Source organism: Hipposideros armiger, unplaced genomic scaffold (assembly GCF_001890085.2).
Source record: "Hipposideros armiger isolate ML-2016 unplaced genomic scaffold, ASM189008v1 scaffold_103, whole genome shotgun sequence".
Classification (NCBI taxonomy): Eukaryota; Metazoa; Chordata; class Mammalia; order Chiroptera; family Hipposideridae; genus Hipposideros; species Hipposideros armiger.
This window is the reverse complement of record NW_017731453.1, coordinates 1,053,557-1,065,279: the sequence shown is the minus strand read 5'-3', so window position 1 is coordinate 1,065,279 and position 11,723 is coordinate 1,053,557. Positions and strand designations below refer to the sequence as shown.

Genomic DNA, 11,723 nt, shown 5'->3' with positions numbered 1-11,723 from the left:
TAAAATGATTTTCTTTTTCTTTTTCTTTTTTTTTAAAGATTTTATTGGGGAATTGGAGGAGGGAAACAGTGTTGGGGAATCAGAGAAGGGGAACAGAGAAGTTGCTGTCCTTTCGTTCTTCAGTCTAGTTGTGGAGGACATTGCTTCACTGGCCCATGTTGGTATTATCATTGTGCTCTTCCCAGATGAGGCAGTCACTTGCCAGCCACTGGACGGCCACTCACAGCAGCTCTTGGCAGCTCACGCTGGCTGCTGGCCACACACAGTAGCTTAAGGCAGCCCACGGCAGCCCCACTGCAGCTTACACTGTCGCCAGCGACTCACAGCAGCCCAGCTCCAGGTTGAGCTGTTGTTCACCATCTTAGCTGTAGAGGGCGCAGCATCACTGGCCCTTATGTGGGATCCGAACTGGGGCCCTGCTGCTCAGAGCTGGCGTCCCAAGCCAACTCTTAACCAACGTGCCACTTGGCTGGCCCTAAAATGATTTTCTTAAATATAACAGTAAATACATTTAATTAAAATGATTCGTGCTCTAAAAACTGCAGTCACCCTGCTTAGGTAGAAGGAATAATCATGAGGAGTTAAAATTCTAAGACTAAGAGCAGAGTGTTGCGTGGGGTCACTCGTCCACTCTGACCCACTTCATCAGCGATATACTCATAGTGTACCCACTATGTTCTTAGAAGCTAATTGGGCTTCCGGCTACCTTCTCAAAAATCTAGACTCTCCCCGGTAAATTACAGGCACAGGGAATTTCAGAACAGACCATGTGGTGAAAACACTTGAGAACTTTTTTTTCCCCCTGTATTAGCATTTATTTGATGCTGAACTTACTCCCGGGCCATACGTTGTTGTTGTTTTTCTTCAGCTTCTTCTGAGATACTTTTTCTTCTGTGCAACCTCCTCTATGGTTTAAGGAGAGTCTATTCTTTTTCAGTAGGGATCCTCTCAGTGCGGCAGGGGGGAGCTCATGTATGGGTTCATTAGCCCATGAGCTCGGTAAGTTCTGTGCTGCATCTTGGGAGCTTTGTTCGCCTGGACGTGCTCAGTGACCAGAGTCTACACATAAACTCTTAAGTTCAGCACTACTCTCTGAATTTCTAAGCATTTGCACCAAAATTCTGCACTCTTTTTGGGCCACCGACGCTGCCGTCCAGCCCCTGTTTGGCCTGGGAACACCTCCGACTTCCACCCTTATACTGATGGAATGGCACACATTGCTTTTGTAAGTCACATCCTTCAGATACCTGGCAGCTTTTCGGATAAGCCTTGATGGCCTGGGCAGTTTCACAAGTGTTCTTAAAGTGAATGTGGAGATTTGAACCTCTCGATTTACATGATTTTGTGGGGTTCTCTGGGTTAAACGAATAGCGAACCATTTTCAAAGGTCACCTCAGGCAGCTTAAGGGAAGCGGTGACAACTTTTTTTTAAGGTTTTATTGGGGAATTGGGGAAGAGGAACAGCCAAGTTGTTGTCCTTCAATCTTAGTTGTGGAGGGCACAGCTAGCTCAGCTCCAAGTCCAGTTGCTATCTGGCTGTCCGTCGGCAGCTTGTGGTCACTCAGCTCAAGGTGCCATGTTCAATCTTAGTTGTGGGTGGGCACAGCCCACCATCCCATGTGGGATTTGAACCGGCAACCTTATTTTTAGGAGCACTTGTTCTCACCAGCTGAGCCATCCTGCCGCCTGTTGGCAGCTCAGCGGCAGCTCAGCTCGGGCGCAGCTCACTTGCCCATGCGGGAATTGAATGGGTGACCCTGTTGCTCAGAGCTCGTGCTCTTAACCAACTGAGCCATTTGGCTGGCCCCAAGAGGTGACAACTTTCTAATGCTATGATTAATTTATGGATTTAGTTACATACCCATTAGCAATGTAAAAAAACTTGTTATTCTAGATGAAATACCTGTGTCCCCAAATAAGACCAGTACCTCCACCTGCACCCTAGATCTCATCCCTTCCTACCTACAGAAGGACATCACTCCAGCAGTTCCCCTCGCTTACTGTTGTATTTTCCCTTTCTACTTGACTATCCCCATCAGCACATAAATGAACATACTGTCATTTCTCTCATTTTACAACACAAACTTCTTTTGACTTTAATTCCTTTACCAGCTATCTCATTTCTATGCTTCTATCTGCAGCAGAACCCTTGGGAGTCGTTCTTTACATATCCTGCCTCTAATTTATCTCCTGATTTCCTGTCTTAGACGTGCTACAATCAGACTTTCACCCCCTACCTCCACTAAAGTTGAACTTGTCCTGCTCAACAATGACCTTCATGTTATAAATCCCAGGGTCAATTTTCAATCCTCATCTTAGTTGCCCTATAGGCAGCATTGAATATAACAGACACCTTCTCCCCTTTTCTATTAAACTTCTTCACTTAGCTTCCAGGAAGTAGATGCAAAGCATTTGATCAGTGTATGTGATGATGTAAAGTTTGTGATAAGAAAAAAACTGGAAAATGATATCAATTGAAGTAAATGTAATAGGATTGGATTCACCCATTGAAAGGTAGAGAGTATCACAACAGATTCATATAACAAAATGTATAGACTACTTAAAGAGACATAAGTAAAACAATACAAAATTTGAAGATAAAACAATAATATGAAAGGGGAATACTAACAGAAAATGTAAATACCAAATACAAATCATTTACATAAAGAACATTCACAGAAACGGAGATACAGCATAATAAAAGGAACAATTTCCCAAGAATTATTAAAATAAGGAATTTTTATGTCTCTGATAGAACAGCAGCATGGCCTCGTTTCTGATTTCTTTTTTTTTTTAAAGTTTTTTTTGGGGAATTGGGGGATGGGAACAGCGCTGGGGAATTGGGGGAAGGGGAACAGACAAGTTGCTGTCCTTTTTGTTCTTCAGTCTAGTTGTGGAGGACGTCGCTTCACTGGCCCAAGTTGGCACCATCATTGCGCTCTTCCCGGGCGAGGCACATCAGTCGCCGGCTTCTGGACAGCCGCTCACGGCGGCTGCTGGCTACACACGGTAGCCCATGGCAACCCACTGCAGCAGGGGCTGCAGCCTACGCCGTCGCCGGTGACTCATGGCAGCCCAGCTCCAGGTTGAGCTGTTGTTCAGCATCTTAGCTGTAGAGGGCGCAGTGTCACTGGTCCTCATATGTGGGATCCGAACCGGGGCCCTCTGGTGTCCCAAGCCAGTTCTTAACCAATGCGCCACTCGGCCGGCCCTCTGACTTCTGATATTACCTACTCTCTGTGGCTCTCCAGACCGAGAGGAGATATATTAATTACAGCTCCTGCTATCGCTAGTCTCTCAGTTGCTTCACCTTTCCATTTGGTTTCCCTGCGTTAATGTCACCTGGTAACCAATTCTCTGCATTAAATTTGCTCTTTGAAAAAATACTTTGAGGGATTTCTGTTTTCCTAGTTGGATCATGGGTGATACAAAAATACAATTTTTTTGAGCAAAAATAAAACCTATTCAAATCACGTGGTGTCACGTGTCATAAAATTTGCTGGTTATTTTCCATTTGCTCCCCTCCACCTGTCGCCTTTGTTCTAGGCCCTAGATGGTAAATCATGTGAGCTGCATTACCCGCACTCCTTACACTCTGGCTTCCAGTCACGTCTGGCTACTGGGAGGTATCGGCAGGAGGTTAGAGAACATGAAGAAATAGAGATTAGGGCAATTTTCCCCTGTTCCCTCCCTGTCTAAGTGGCTGCCATTCTTCTGACAGGCGCAGTGCCCTTCTGTTAACTTCAGCTTCGTAGAGAGCATCCTGTTCCCACTGCTCCACATTTCACTGGGCTCCAGCAATTTACTTCCTTTGTCCCTTAAAGCCTGGCAACTGTAATAGTCCCTTCTGACTGCTGACAGTCCCCAGGGGTGTGACCTCCCTCAACATATTTCTAAGTACCTTTTTCTCAAAAATCCCAGTTGAGTTGTGCCATCTGTTTCCTACCTTGGGTGCTGCTGAAGCGTAAGTGACACATAAAGGAAGCTGAACCAATTTTCCAAGAACTGATATCACAGATGAAAATATCTGACAACACAATTAGATTAGAAATCAACAATAAACATTAAGTATATATATACTTGTTTTGCACTAGTGTCAGCCCATCAATAACGATCTAGTGACTGGACCAGCCCTTGTGGTTCTTATTAAGGCTGTAAGATGCCCGGGCCACAATGGCGCAAATCCAGGAGCACTGCTGCTGGAAGGGTGAGGAGAGAAAACCAATCAGATGGCCAATAACAGTTCTTCAGATGGGGTTCCTTCAGATTCCTTGGGAGCTGCTAAAACTGCCAGTACTGCAGAAAAGCTCACAGATCAGGTGATGCAGAATCCTCAAGTTCTGGAAGACTTACAGAAACGACTTGACAATGTCTCCCACACTCCTTCAAGCTCCATCAAGACTACCTAAAGCAGTAGAGAAGAATCAATGCATTGACACAAGTTCAGGTGAAGTGTGCTCACACAGAAGCCCGGTTCTGTGACGAGGTTCATGACGTGGAGGGGAAGTATGCGGCACTGTACCAGCCTCTCTTTGACAAGAGAAGGGAATGTGTCACTGGTGACATTGAGCCAACAGATCGGAATGCTGAGGAGGAGAAATTATCTGGAGATGTGAAAAATAAAGTAGTCATAGCAGAAAAAGCAACAGCAGAAGAGCCAGGCCCCAAAGGGATTCTCGTGTTCTAGTTCACCATCCTCAGAAATGTGGATCTGCTAAGTGAGTTAGTCCAGGAATATGATGAACCAATCTTGAAACACCTGCGGGATATTAAAGTGACATTTTCAGACCCTGCACAGCCTATGTGTCTTGTATTAGAGTTCCACTTTGAACTCAGTGACTACTTGACCAATTTAGTGCTGACAAAAATGTACAAGATGAACTCGGACCCCTTTGCCTTTGACGGTCCTAAAATAGTTGACTGTGATGGGTGCACTATTGGCAGGAAGAAAGGAAAAAATGTTACAGTCAAAACGATCCAAGAAAAAGCAGGAACATAAGGGTCGAGGCACTGTCAGAACAATTACCGAATAAGTTCCAACAATTCGTTTTTCAACTATTCAATCCCCGGAAAACATTTGGGGATGGAGAATCACTGGATGAAGATTTTGACTTTGAGATTGGACACTTACTTCACGAGGGGATAGTCCCATGGGCTGTGCTGTACTTCACGGGGGAGGCCATAGAGAATGACGACAATTTTGAAGAAGGTGAGGAAGGAGAAGAGGAGGAATCAGGAGGTAGTGAGGAGGGAGCAGATAAGGACGATGCCGAAATTAGCCGAATGCAAACAGCAGTGAGAAGTGAGTGCACCTGTGCCGGTGTGGCTGTTGTCCACACGTCTGTCAGGACTCATCAGGGCTGCAGCACCATCATACTGAGAGTGCTTACATTTAACTTGTTTTCAGATGCATGATTTCCATTTCAATTTTTCCTTCGTCATTATTTTGCTTTACCTGCACAGTGGCAACTTAAATGCATTTCAGAAATAGCCAATTTAATTTCAGCATGTTCTACAGCCTTCGGTGCAGCTCAGTAGACTTTCCCAGGGCCTGCCTTTGGGAAGGCCCCTTAGACTCTGTAGAGTGGGGTCCTTTTCTCAGAGTGTTCTTTTTTTGGTTTTATTTTCCTTGGGGTGGGGGTGGGGAGTTGTGACGCACACGACGCTGAGGCGTGAGCTTCTGTAGTTCATCCTTGTATTTATTTGTTCTTGCATGCCGTGAGGGCTTGGGACATATGCTGTGGCTTGTCCTCAGAGCTTCTGAAACCATGTTTGTGATTGGAGAGTGCTTAGCCTTACTTATGATACATTTGTAACTGAATATGGTGCTTTCAATGTGTACAGAAGAGTTGGACTATTCTATTTAAGTTGTGAAACACAAAAAGGATTGGGGGTGGAAGATCACTGGACAGTCGCCTAGAGCAGATGTCTGGGGAAGTGGTTCCATAGCACCTGGAACCAAATGCATCATTCTCACCATCGGACTGATTCTTCTTTTATTTGAAAAACCCATACGCTTTGTTTGTAGCCATTTGGTCTTCTGAATCTGATTGCTTCAGAACAGCTGCAGTGTCCTATTCTCAGGGTGCTCTTTCTTTGGTTTTATTTTCCTGAGGGTGGGGTTTTGTGACTCACATGACCCAGAGGAGCGAGCTTATATGGTCCATCCTTGTATTTATTTGTTCTTCCATGCTGTGAGGGCTTGGGACACAGGCTGTCGCTTGTCCTCGGAGTTTCTGAAACCGTGCTTGTGACTGGAGACCTGGGGACTTGACCAGGTAGAGGTGGTGGTGTCTCCTCTGGGAGGGAGGCCTGTGTGGAACAAACGGCACCCACTCCTGCCGCCAGCTGTTGATGGCAGGAGAATGTTTCCATGACACACAGACTACAGTACTACGCTCTGCTTTAAGGGTGAGGGTTGTAGGCAGAGCCAAAATGTGCTTGTCTTCTGCGGTGAGGAGCTTGGGCTTGGAGGCACAGCTCTCTGTTCAGTGTGTAAATGTCCTGTTTTGCTCTCTCAGTAGTTCCCACTTCTCAGTCCCACATTCATCTTGTCTTAAAAGCTCTGGGTTCAGAGAGATCTATTCTTGGCTGGTGTGTGTGGTTTCCAAGTATGTGACCATGGTCTCTGGCAGCTGGGGGATCCCAGGTTCACACTGTGACCTGGCCTGGAAGGTGCTCAGCCTTACTTATGATACATTTGTAACTGAATGCGCTGCTTTTAATTTGGACAGAATAGAATATTCTATTAAAGTTGTGAAACAAGAAAAAGACCAAAAAAAGGCGCTTGCTTCGGCAATACATATACAAAAATTGGAACGATACAGAGAAGATTAGCATGGCCCCAGCGCAAGGATGACATGCAAATTCGTGAAGAGTTCCATATTTTTGAATTTGCAAAGGGGAATGCAGATAAGAAGCATGCTGAGGCAAAAGGACTACTGTATATATGAAACTTTCTTTTACATAAACTTAATAATAACCACACACACACACAAATCCAGAACTGGGGTGGCCAGTTAGCTCAGGTAGTTAGAATGCAGACTCATAACTCCAAGGTTGCCGGTTAGATTCCTACATGGGCCACTGAGCTGTGCTCTCCACAACTAGATTAAAACAACTACTTGACTTGGAGCTGATGGGTTCTGAAAAAACACACTGTTCCTCAATAAAATTTCTCAAAAAAAAAATCCAGAAGACACATAACATAAAAAAAAAGAAAAGAAACAGAGGGGAAAATCATATAACACCACCGAACTAAAATAATAGACAGAAACAAAAAGGCAAACAAACAATGGAGACACTGAGCTAACAGAAAGCAAAACAAAATGACTATAGGCAATCCTCATATGTCAATAATTGCCCTAAATGCAAATGGCCTGAACTCACCAATAAAAAGACACAGAGTGGCAGATTGGATGAAAAAACAAAACCTAGCCATATGCTGCCTCCAAGAGACACATCTCAGCTACAAGGACAAATATAGACTCAAAGTGAAAGGGTGGAAAACGGTACTCCAAGCAAATGGCATCCAGAGAAAAGTGGGTGTAGCCATACTGATATCTGATGAAACAGACTTCAGGATATAAAAGGTAACAAGAGACAAAGATGGACATTTCATAATGATAAAGGGGATAATACAACAAGAAGACATAACACTTATCAATATATATTGCCAGAATCAGAGAGCACCAAAATATATAAAGCAACTACTAACAGAACTAAATGGAGAAATTGACCAAAACACAATTATAGCAGGGGACCTAAATATGCCATAGACAGCTAGGGACAGATCATCCAAGCAGAAAATCAGTAAGGAAATATCAGCCCTAAATGACACATTAGACAAAATGTACATCATTGACATTTATAGAGCACTGCATCCTAGAACATCAGACTATACATTCCTTTGTAGTGCACATGGAACATTCTCAAGGATAGACCATATATTGGGACATAAAACTAGCCTCAGCAGATTTAAGAAGACTGAAATCATACCAAGCATATTCTCTGATTACAAGATTTTGAAATTTGACATCAACTGCAAAAAGAAAGCAGGAAAAACCATAAATATGCAGAGATTAAACAACATACTTTTTTTTTTAAAGATTTTATTGGGGAATTGGGGGAGGGGAACAGCATTGGGGAATCAGGGAAATGGAACAGACAATCTACTGTTCTTTTTTGTTCTTCAGTCTAGTTGTGGAGGACGTCACTCCACTGGCCCATGTTGGTATTATCATTGTGCTCTTCCCGGGTGAGGTAGTCTCTCACCGACCATTGGACGGCCGCTCAGGGTGGCTCACAGTAGCTCACGAAAGCTCACGCTGGCTGCCAGCCACTCATGGTAGCTTACGGCAGCCCAGTGCAGCAGGGGCTGCAGCCTATGCCATCGCCGGTGACTCATGGCAGCCCAGTTCCAGGTTGAGCTGTTGTTCACCATCTTAGCTGTAGAGCGCGCAGTGTCACTGGCACTCATGTGGGATCCGAACCAGGGCCCTGCTGCTCAGAGCTGGCATCCCAAGCCAACTCATAACCAACAAGCCACTTGGCCGGCCCAAAACAACATTTAAAGAACAACTGGATCAAAGAAAAAATAAGAGGAGAGATCAAAATATACATAGAAACAAATGAGACTGAAAATACATCCTACCAAAATTTTTGGGATGCAGCAAAAGTAGTTTTAAGAGGGAAATTTATACCATTACAGATCTCTCTCAGGAAAGAAGAAAAATCCCAGATAAATAACCTCATGTTACATCTTGAAGAACTAGAAAAAGAAGAACAAATGAAAACGAAAGTCAGCAGAAGGAAGAAAATAATAAAAATCAGAGCAGAACTAAATGGAATAGAAAACAAAAAGACTAGAAAAAATTAATGCAACAAAGAGCTGGTTCGTTGAAAAGATTAATAAAATTAATAAACCCTTAGCTAGACTCACTAAGATAAAAACAGAAAAGACATAAATAAACAAAATCAGAAATGAAAGAGGGGAAGTTACCACGGATGCCACAGAAATACAAAGGATAATCCAAGAATACTATGAAGAATTATATGCCACAAAATTCAATAATCTAGATGAAATGGTCAAGTTCTTAGAAAAATATGGCCTTCCTAGGCTGAATCACAAAGAATTGGAAAGTCAAAATAGACTGATCAACAGTAAGGAAATTGAATCAGTCATCTGAAACCTCCCCAAAAGCAAAAGTCCAGGACCAGATGGCTTCACTAGTGAATTCTACACAACATTCAAAGAGGATCGAATACCTGTCCTACTCAATCTCTTCCAAAAAATTGAAGAAGAGACAATATTCCCTAACTCATTTTATGAAGCCAACATTACCCTGATACCAAAACCTGATAAGGATAACACAAAAAAAGAAAAATTACACACCAATATCTCTGATGAATACAGATGCAAAAATCCTAAACAAAATTCTAGCAAATCAAATGAAACAATGCATTAAAAAGATTATACATCATGACCAAGTGGGGTTCATCGCAGGGGCACAAGGATGGTTCAACATACACTAATTGGTCAATGTGATACACTACATAAACAAAATAAAAGATAAAAATCATATGAGTATATCAATAGGTGCAGAAAAAGTGTTTGACAAGATACAGCATCCATTTATGGTTAAAACACTTAATAAAATGGGTATAGAAGGAAAATACATTAACATAATAAAGCCATATATGACAAACCCTCAGGTAATATCATAATTAATGGTGAAAAACTGAAGCCCTTCGCTCTATGTTCAGGAGCACGACAGGGCTGTCCCCTATCACCTCTGCTTTTCAACACAGTATTGGAAGTCCTAGCCAGAGCAATCAGGGAAGAGAAAGCAATAAAAGACATCTGAATTGGGAAAGAAGAAGTTAAACTGTCACTTTTTGCACATGACATGACACTATATATAGAAAATCCTAAAGACTCCACCAAAAAGCTATTAGAAACAATAAACAAATACAGTGAAGTTGCCGGCTACAAAATCAGTGTGCAAAAGTCCATTGAATTCATATATACTAACAACGAAACCTCAGTAAAAGAAATAAAAAACCAAATTCCTTGTGCAATTGCAACAAAAAGAATAAAATATCTAGGAATAAACTTAACCAAAGATGTGAAATACCTATACACTGAAAACTATGTGACATTTTTAAAAGAAATTGAAGAAGACACAAAGAAATGGAAAGACATTCCGTGTTCATAGACTGGAAGAATCAACATAGTTACAAAGGCCATATTACCCAAAGCAATATACAGAGTTAATGCAATTCCCACCAAAATCCCAATGGCATTTTTTAAAAAGATTTTATTGGGGAATCTGGGGGAGGAGAACAGATAAATTGCTGTCCTTTTGTTCTTCAGTCTAGTTGTGGAGGACGTCGCTTCACCGGCCCATGTTGGTATTATCATTGCGCTCTTCCCGGGTGAGGCAGATTGGTTGCTGGCCACAGGATGGCCACTCACAGCGGCTCTTGGCAGCTCACTCGGGCTGCTGGCCACTCACGGTAGCTTATGGCAGCCCACTGCAGCAGGGGCTACAGCCTACACCGTCGCCGGCGACTCAAGGCAGCCTAGCTCCAGGTCGAGCTGTTGTTCACCACCTTAGCTGTAGAGGACACAGCGTCACTGGTCCCCATGTGGGATCCAAACCAGGGCCCTGCTGGTCAGAGCTGGCGTCCCAAGCCAGCTCTTAACCAATGCGCCACTCGGCCAGCCCCCAATGGTATTTGTTTTAAAGAAACATTGAATAGAACAAGAAATCATCAGATTTGTATGGAACTACCAAAGACCCCAAATAGCCAAAGCAATCTTAAGAAAAAAGAACAATGTTGGAGGTATCTCACTCCCTGACTTCAGCTTGTCCTACAAGGCAACAATAATCAAAACGGTATAGTATTGGCAGGAAAACAGACACACAGACCAATGGAATAGAATTGAGAACCCAGAAATAAACCCACATAAATATGGACAGATAATTTTCAACAAAGAAGCCAAAAACATACAATGGAGAAAAGACAGCTTCTTCAATAAATGGTGCTGGGAGAATTGAAAGCCACGTGCAAAAGAATGAAACTAGACTGCTATCTGTCACCATGTACTCAATTAACTCAAAATGGATCAAAGACATAAACATAAGACATGAAACAATAAACTGCATAGAAGAAAATACAGGTACTAAACTTATAGACCTTGGGTTCAAAGAAGATTTTATGAATGTGACTTCAAAGGCAAAGGAAGTAAAGGCTAAAATAAATGAATCACACTATATCAAACTAAAAATCTTCTGCACAGCAAAAGAAACCATCAAAAAAAATAAAGAGGCAACCAACCGAATGGGAGATGATTTTTGCAAACAATGCCTATGATAACAGACTAATATCCAAAATATATAAAGAACTCATGCAACTCAACAATAAAAGTCCAAATAATCCAATTAAAAAATGGGCAGAGGACCTGAACAGAAATTTCTCCTAAGAAGACATATGAACAGCCAACAGATATATGAAAACATGCTCAACTTCATTAGGTATTAGGAAAATGCAAATCAAAAGAACAATGAGATATCATCTCACAGCAGTTAGAATGGCTATCATCAACAAGAAAAGTAATAACAAGTGCTGGAGAGGCTGTGGAGAAAAAGGAACGCTCATACACTGTTGGTGGGAATGCAGATTGGTACAACCACTATGGAAAAGACTATGGAGGTTCC

At 42.6% G+C, this 11,723-nt stretch overlaps 2 pseudogenes; one reads left to right on the top strand and one right to left on the bottom strand.

The window, feature by feature from the left end:
- Window positions 1-923: 923 nt before the first annotated feature.
- On the bottom strand, window positions 924-1,379 carry LOC109384841 (60S ribosomal protein L17 pseudogene; annotated as a pseudogene).
- A 2,850-nt stretch (window positions 1,380-4,229) lies between these two features.
- On the top strand, window positions 4,230-5,415 carry LOC109384830 (nucleosome assembly protein 1-like 4 pseudogene; annotated as a pseudogene).
- Window positions 5,416-11,723: the final 6,308 nt, after the last annotated feature.